The following is a 9,460-nucleotide window of genomic DNA, read 5'->3' on the forward strand; positions in this document are numbered from 1 at the left end:
TGATAATTGACTGTGATTTTCAAATTTTGGATCTTCATTCTAGAAATGGTTGTGTGATTACCTTGGTTTTAACAAGTTGTTTGAGTTTTCGCCATTGTTCTTTTTTTGCAAGAGTTGGTTCTGGTGTTTGTTTAAAGGTTTCAGTCCAATTGGAAGGTCACTTGTTGCAGACTATGGAAGGTGTTATGAGGCTAGTTATGCAGATTTTATGTTGCTTGCTTGGAGTCTATGGTTTCGAGGAATGTATTACAAGCCAAAAATTCAATGCTTTGTTTCTTTGTTTGGATTTAGCTTTGTAATTCAAACTTAAATTGGTAATTTTCCCAATGTTGAGTTTGAGGGAGGCTGTTAAGAATATAGATAGTTAGTTAATCAACTAGAGTTAGTTGATAGGTTACCAAGTTAGTTAGGAGGTTAGAAAGTTAGTTAGGGAGTTAGTTACTCCAAATTGTCCTATAAATAAGCTACTTCATTGTATATTTTACTCATTCTTTTATCAATCTATATTCATTGATCAATATGAATTTCTATGAGTATCTTCCTCATGAATACTCTTATGCACTCTATCTTGCCGACATCTATGATCTTTATCCCTTCGATTCCATGATTCATAACATTTTGAATTCCGGCTAGTTAGGGCAGCCAATTCTTGGACTAGTTTCCATAGATTTGTGATTATTCCTTAGTGTATTGAACTTTTTGTGATTAATAAAATGCATTAAATTTGTTTCGTTAAAAAAAAAAAAGTTGAATTCATAAATTTTAAGAAAATATGATTATATTTTTCTCCTTACCTTTGTACTCTTTGTTTTATATATTAACACATGTGTTAATGAGCTATTCCTTAATTTGGTTACATAGTTCTTACTTATTTAGGAAAGTGGGAACGCTAATATTAATGTTTCTTCATTATCATTTACAATTTATTACTATTTCTTCATTAAATTCTATTAATTTATCTTTTTGATCTATACCACATTAATGAATAATAATTTTACATTGACAAAATGGGTTAACTCGTAAAAAAAAAATTAGACCCGTCAGATTGATTCGTTCGATTTATCATCTTTTGCGGTGCAAGTTCATATTGTGAACCTGTCGGTCACTACTTTGTTCACCCCACGTAACCCGCTAAAATATATTAATAATGTGGATTCCTTGTATTGCGATGTTACTAGCAACATTGTCTTTCGAAAACTTTCTCTAACACTCACTCTTTAATTGAGTAAATCAATATGGATTTTTCATTTTAAAAATAGGTCCACAAGAAAATTTAATTAGTAATTTAATTGTAATAAAAAAGTTAAGAAATAAAGTTTTATTTGTTCTATATATTCTTTTGTCGATGAATACAATACAAAACAAAATCACAACACATGCCTCCTAACAAAAAGGAAATCTACTACATGACAGAAAACCATGACAGCAGCTCAAATGTTTAACAACAAAATTAATATAATGAAAAAGCATCAATTCACCTTAATATTAAAGAATATCCTAATTCATTTATAATGAAATTCCAAAATAGAGATGTTAAAGGAGATGAAATAAATCTATATTAATATGGGTAGTTCAACCGGTTAAATAATTTGAACAAAGTGTTAAAGAAGTTGGAGGTTCAGGGTTGTCCTCACAAAGTGTGAAAAAAATTATATAACTCTTTTTTTTTTTTTTAAGAAAAAAATCTATATAACTCTTATGAATTTCAATTATGTTATTTTAGTTTTTTTTTGGTGACTAATTATAATATTGGCTTTAATGCACTTTTGATCCCCCTATTTTAAAAAACTTGAACTTTTGATCCCCTTATTTTAAAAGCCAACATTTTTATCCTCCTATTTTGAAAAATATGAACTTTTAACCCCCCTATTCAATTTGGTCAATTTTTGCTTATGTGTCAAGCTTATTGATGACATGGCAGTGTCCTTGTTGACATATGATATTCCATGTCAATATATATTTATTTTTTTAAATAAAATATTTATAGATTAAGAGCTTGGTGTAAAAACATTTATAATGAAATTCCAAACTAGAGAGGTTAAAGGAGATGAAATAAATCTATATTAATATGGGTAGCTTAACTGGTTAAACAAGTTGAACAAAGTGTTAAAGAAGTTGGAGGTTCAGGGTTGTCTTGACAAAGTGAAAAAAATTATATAACTCTTTTTTTTTTAAGAAAAAAATCTATATAACTCTTATGAATTTCAATTATGTTATTTTAGTTTTTTTTTTTTGTGACTAATTATAATATTGGCTTTAATGCACTTTTGATCCCCTATTTTAAAAAACTTGAACTTTTGATCCCCTTATTTTAAAAGCTAACATTTTTATCCTCCTATTTTGAAAAATATGAACTTTTAACCCCCCTATTCAATTTGGTCAATTTTTGCTTATGTGTCAAGCTTATTGATGACATGGCAGTGTCTTTGTTGACATATGATATTCCATGTCAATATATATTTGTTGTTTTAAATCAAATATTTATAGATTAAGAGCTTGGTGTAAAAGCATTTATAATGAAATTCCAAACTAGAGAGGTTAAAGGAGATAAAATAAATCTATACTAATATGGGTAGCTCAACTGGTTAAACAAGTTGAACAAAGTGTTAAAGAAGTTGGAGGTTCAGGGTTGTCCTGACAAAGTGAAAAACATTTATATAACTCTTTTTTTTTTTTTAAGGAAAAAATCTATATAACTCATGAATTTCAATTATGATATTTTAGTTTTTTTTGTGACTAATTATAATATTGGCTTTAATGTACTTTTGATCATTCTATTTTGAAAAACTTGAACTTTTGATCCCCTTATTTTAAAAGCCAACATTTTTATCCTCCTATTTTGAAAAATATGAACTTTTGATCCCCCTATTCAATTTGGTCAATTTTTGCTTATGTGTCAAGCTTATTGATAACATGACAGTGTCCTTGTTGACATATGATATTCCATGTCAATGTATATTTATTTTTTTAAATCAAATATTTATAGATTAAGAGCTTGGTGTAAAACCATTTATATTGAAATTCCAAAATAGAGAGGTTAAAGGAGATGAAATAAATCTATACTAATATGGGTAGCTCAACCGATTGAATAAAGTGTTAAAGGAGTTGGAGGTTCAAGGTTGTCCTGACAAAGTATAAAAAAATCTATATAACTCTTATGAATTTCAATTATATATTTTTTTTTGGACTTATTATAATTAATACTTATTGTCCTATATAATATTTTGAACATACTCATTTTAACTTAATCTTACAAATAGTTAGCCGACAACTAAACAAGTAATTGAAGAATAAATCTTGCCAACAGCATCAATGTGATTATGAATGAATCATTATTTATAAATATATAATATTACCGTCCAAAGTGGAGATAAAATAAATTTAGGAGCTGCATTTCAATGGCAACGGAAATAATGATGTTTTCCTTGAATATAATACACATGAGCGCTTTTTCATTATTTGATTTTTGTTTTAAGGCGCATGTTAGCATTTTTTTTTTTGGATCATACTAATATACATGTTAAAATATTAAGTTTACATAATATAAAAGAAAAAGTATTTAAAAAGTTGAATTCATAAATTTTGAATTCAGGCTAGTTAGGGCGGCCAATTCTTGGATCAGTTTTCATAGATTTGAGATTATTTTTTCGTGTATTGAACTTTTGGTGATTAATGAAATGTATTAAATTTGTTTCGTTAAAAAAAAAAAAAAGTTGAATTCATAAATTTTAAGAAAATATGATTATATTTTTCTCCTTACCTTTGTACTCTTTGTTTTATATATTAACACAAGTGTTAATGAGCTATTCCTTAAGTTGGTTACATAGTTCTTACTTATTTAGGAAAGTGGGAACGCTAATATTAATGTTGCCACACTTGGTATTTAGTACATGTAATTTTTAGGTTGACCTGCATGGTGGCGGAATCTGGGTCCGTATGTTGGCCACTCAATCTTCCAACATCAGCAATCACAAAGCAAACAAAAGTGTATCTTAATTGTACCATATTTTAGCATAACTCCCTAATTTTAATCATTAGTATATGCTTGAGTTTAACGTTTCATATGGTGCAACAATTCTAATGAAATACTACTAACTAGTTAGCAATTCCCTCCGTTCATTTGAATATAAGTATATGTGTACGTACCTCTTTTGTAAGTGCAAAATGGTACTTACAAAAGGGACAATTTTTTAGCTTTGCCCTATTTATCCACTTGTATTGATGTACAATGAAGTTAGTATCAATTTTAGACCTTCTCTAACATGAAAGAACTCATGAATTCTTTTACGGTGCATCAGTTATAAATAACATTATAAAATTTATCGTTGAATTGAAAATTTATAACCGCCCCACGGCGGGCGGTAAAGTCTTATCTATCCTACCAACCTCGTACATCTCACTCATCTCAGTTCTTATAGATCATCTATAATTTTTTTTTTTAAATAAAAATTATTTAATATGTTATTGAAACTAATCAAAATTAACACTTTATTAATTTTTATTAAATACCTTTAATTTTATAGTTCTCATTGGCACTCAAATTTTCTCTCTATAGGGTGTGTCCATTTGGGTGAAACACATGTTGTAATAGGTGTAACTTGGTGTTTTGCTATTTGATGGGGTACGCTAGTTCAGTTGTTTTGCATAGAAATAAATTCAAGACCTCTCTAATTGCTAGGGTCATTTCATGCTCTCCTTGATCCCCACAACCGTCAATCAAAATTCAAATAAAATGTAGTATTAATTTTTGGTCAAGTGTATCTGTGGCAGACAAAATTAGGGTTTTCCCACAACGAAAACAACAATTAATTTGTATAGACCACGATGTTTTTTTATTATAAAAAAGACTAATCAATGGGTCATCCTCCAAAACCAACTATCAAATATGTGGGTGGTGCTGATGCGCACTGACGCACTTGTGTGCATTTTCAACTAGCCTTGCTTTCTAGCTATATGCTATTTATTTGTTCTCCATCATAATTTAACCAAGTGAAAGAATTGGGTCTTTCTAAGATAAACAGTTTATTTGTAATTTATGGCGCAAATGCTTACAAAATATCATCATAATTAAGCAATATGTATAAACTATTTTTATTACTTAAAGAACTTATGTAAATAGGTTGAAAACAACTTATGCCTTACAAAATTTATGCAGTAGATACACACTCAAATAAATCATTTCAAATAGACTTTATGCTGCTCATTATTTTCTTAAATCTGGCCTATCTTTTAGTAGTTTAAATTTTCTTTGGAGTGAAGAAACCTTATAAGATTGTGACATTTGAATTTAATTTCTTGTTGGAACCATAATAGGTTTAATGAAAGTCTTTCTCTCTCTCTCTTTTTTTTTATTTAAAAAAACTCTTTTAATCTAGTAAATATTAAATAACATTTATACCTCTTTTTTTGTGTGTTAATCATCTAATTTTTAAGAGAAAGAGATTTGAAAATTTAAAATTTGTTTGGATAATATGTACTCCCTCCGTCCCAAATTATAAGGGAAAATAAAAAAATCACATTTATTAAGAAAAAGTAAAACATTAAAATTTGAAGTATATTTTTATGGGTTTTCCTTTGAATAAGTTGCATAGGATAGGAAGATGTAAAAATAATTTTTATTGGTTGTTGTTTATTGAGAAAATGAGAAAGAAGAAATTAAATGTAATTTGCATTTAATTTTATGAGAATGAGGAAAAAAATATTTTTGAAAATAATTTTTTTTCTTATAATTTGGGACAAAAAAGTGAGCTTTTTTTCCTTATAATTTGGGACGAAGGGAGTAAAATCTAACGAATAATTATTCCTCTTGAAAATCAAACGTACTGAAATTTTTTTAAGACATGATATCCGAACTCACTAACCACATTCAAACCTTTAATTAATAAACTAAGCAAGATATAGCTATCTAATTAAGATGCCAAACACTGAGTTTAGGTGTATATGCTTGGATGCTTTCGAGCATTTTTCTGTTTGATCTCACATGGATTTGATAAAGACTTCTTGGACGTATATTTCAATTTAAACAAGAGCATCAGCATATACAACCGTACAAAGAAAATTCCTCACTTCTTATAGATGAATTAATGTTTCTTTTTCTTTTTTAACAATTATCGATGAGTGTTATTATTAACTTTCTAACAAACTTTTATATTGTTTTATCTATTTTAAAAATCGGCCACGTATAAGTGTTGTTAATATTTTCTTATTAATTTATCAAACATCGCTCTCTGTTATTATGTTTAATTATCAATAAAAATATAATTTTGTTAATAAGTGATTTAGCTCAAGTAAATTATCAGGACTCATTCCATTGAGAAAATAAATGGATTAACAAAAAGAAATGATGAAAATTATGTGTACACAGTACACTTTTTGATTTAATTGTTGTTAATTACTATTTTATTTTATTTTCATGTATTGACGGCTGAGTGCTGATTAAAAGCAAAAACTACTGAAGAAGATTAGGATGGAAGAGAACCGGGTAAAAATTGTAAAGATGCTTATTTGGACCAGGGTTATATGCAGGTAAAATATCACTGCAGACTGCAGTTATATATTATTGGTTGTCCGATAATCGGACGGTCCTGGTTTAAGCACATGTTTTTAGAATTCTTAAATAAAAACAAAATAAACTTTTTTAGACTGTCCGATCATGATTACAAAGAGGAAGCAACGTCAACTTATTTCATTTTAGAAAAAGCCTATTATTATTTCTTTTGAAACGACAAAATATTATTAATAATAATCGGTCTCTGCACAAGGCGAACAAAGGTCGGGATAACCGGAAATACAAAACAGATGCGTCGTATATAAGCGGAACACCAATGAGAAAACTAAAAGACGGACACCACCTAGTACATACTCCACAGTCACCAGACCACCTAGAGCACACACCACAAACACCAGAACACCAAAGAGACCATCAATCCGACCCAAAAAGATGCCCTAAGACTCTAACTCCGATCACGAATCAAGTGTGATCGGCCCATAAGAATACAAAAAGCAGCTTTCTGAGGCAAAAATTAATGGGGCAACGGCAGAATGAAAACTTAGGCAGTTAAGTCACCAGCTCGCAGTCAACACCGAGGCGACAAAGGTCGACCAGATAAAAAGAAACCTGCAAATCTCAACAGATTTGGAAACCCTCAAAGACTCAAAAACGAATCCTGCAAATCTCAACAAATTTGTAAGCGGTCATAGAATCTCGTATCGAGGAAGACCAGTCACACACAGCATCAACCTCCCACCGGCGGTACCAAAACCAACACCTCTACTTCAATACCTCACCACCACACCCTCGCAACACCTCTACTCATGACCGTCGCAGCCGCCGCCACACCACCTTTCACTGATCTAACGTAGCCACCACCATCCCAACGTAGAACCGTCACAACCACCACACTCCCAGATCCGTCGCGAGCACCTTCAAAACCGCCGGCAAAAGTTGGAACACCATAAACGCCAGCGAACAGAAAAACGCCCGCGAACCAAGAGCAACAGAAGAAAGTCATCGTCTATATGTCAAGTGTATTGCTTTAAGATTAAGCTTTATTTAAAATTTTTATGACATCTATATAGGTAATAGTTCTGTTGTTGTGGAAAAATTCTCCTTCCTAAGTTTTTTTTTTCTTCCCCAAGAAAATTTATTTTCACCCATGCAGAAAAAAAATTAAAACATATTTTTCGAAGTTTTCCTAATTCAAATATTATTTTTTTAACTGAAAAAAAGTTTTAGAAAATGTGTTCCGAAATTTGTACTCAAGGGTAAAACTGGAACTTTAGTGGGAGAAAAGAAACGGGGGTGGGTGGTAGGGGTGTGTAGCGGGGATTTTTCATTGTTGCTAAAGATGAATCAAGACCAAGGGAAGCCCAAAAAGTGGATGAACTATGTCCCATTGAAATAATACTTGATATTTTCTCTCCGGGCCCCCCATGTATCTTTTATACCCCCAATATTCCAATTTTGCCCTTGATAAAAACTTCTGTTCGCAGAAACCGAAGTTTTTTCTAGTTCAAATTCAGGGAAATTTCGGTTAACAGAAACCGAATTTTGTTTTCAAGGCAAAAAAAATTCGATTCGTAGAAATCGAAGTTTTTATTGAAGGACAAAAAAGTAAAATCCAGAGGGTGAAAAAGAACCATAGGGGGCCTAAAGAGAAAATATCATAATACTTTCATCACATTTTAGAAGGAATAATAATCACCATCATATCACATGGTCTGGATTCTCTCAAGTGAAAAAAAAATAATAATAATAATGTAGGCATTTTAGATCATTGAATTATAAATACAGAACATTATTTAAAAGAAATGGAAAAAAAATTGATTAATGTATAAAATGTGAAAATTTAGAAGAATTGAGAGAAAAAAAAAAAAGAAAAGAGGATCAATCTTATATGGTTTTTGTTTCAATTGTGATGAACATTTTTCATGTAACCACCGTTTTTCATATAGTATAAAAGTTGTAAAAACATTATCCATATTTATTTAAATAGATCGGTCTAGTAGGTATAAATAAACTTATAAAAATGCATTGACTTGTTCTATTTTAAAAAATACGCTGGCCTGACCTGAGCCTATGTAAGCTAGGCCGTAGACCCTTGTACGCTGACATGGCATATTTCCAACCCTAGTTCTCATGATTTGGTGGTATAAGAATTTCATTTTTTTTTTTGGTGAGATAAGAATTTCATTTATTGTCAAGTTTATTTTTTTCCTTCTATTTTATCTAACTAATTCCAAGAATAATTTTAAATATTAATCATACAACACAATTGAAATTGTTTTGTCTGATCACTTATTTATACAGCAAATCAATCGCATTCTTAAAATTTTTCTCGGTAAAATACAATAGAATTGTGTTCTCCAAATTAAACTATATATCTTTGTTAATGTAAGTTAATAGTGGAGTAATTTCATATGCTTTTTGTATATTTTTTAAAATGGTGAGATTATGTTGAACTAAAAATCAAATAACCATATTGAACTATAATAATTTATTGAATAAAACAAGAACCATTGATGATTGTTGAATTGGTCTTTTAGTCCGAGGGGTGATTCAGAGGTAATCCAGGCTGGAATATGCATTTACTCCTGGGCCAGACTGCCAGTTTACATCCAGTCTAGGACCGGTGCCCTTTGGGCTTATTAGCCCATATAGTTTATCATAGGTAATTAGCTTATCAAATGGTTAATCGGTAAATTGGATGTAAAAATGGTGATTTACTTGAGAAGAAAGAAATTCGTTGAATGATGTCAAATAAATAATGACATTAATTGTGGTGTGGGGTGCATGGAGTAATTCAGTTAGTACCTTTTCCTTACCTATGTATCTAGGTACTCTAGTCCCCTGCCCTCAAACTAGGTCCCCTGCCCCTCAAACTAGGTCCGGCAATTGCCGGTAGTTTTAATTAATGCACTGTGCAACCAAAGTAGTAACCCTCGAATTTGTGGTACATAA

Source organism: Trifolium pratense, linkage group LG7 (genome assembly GCF_020283565.1).
Source record: "Trifolium pratense cultivar HEN17-A07 linkage group LG7, ARS_RC_1.1, whole genome shotgun sequence".
Classification (NCBI taxonomy): Eukaryota; Viridiplantae; Streptophyta; class Magnoliopsida; order Fabales; family Fabaceae; genus Trifolium; species Trifolium pratense.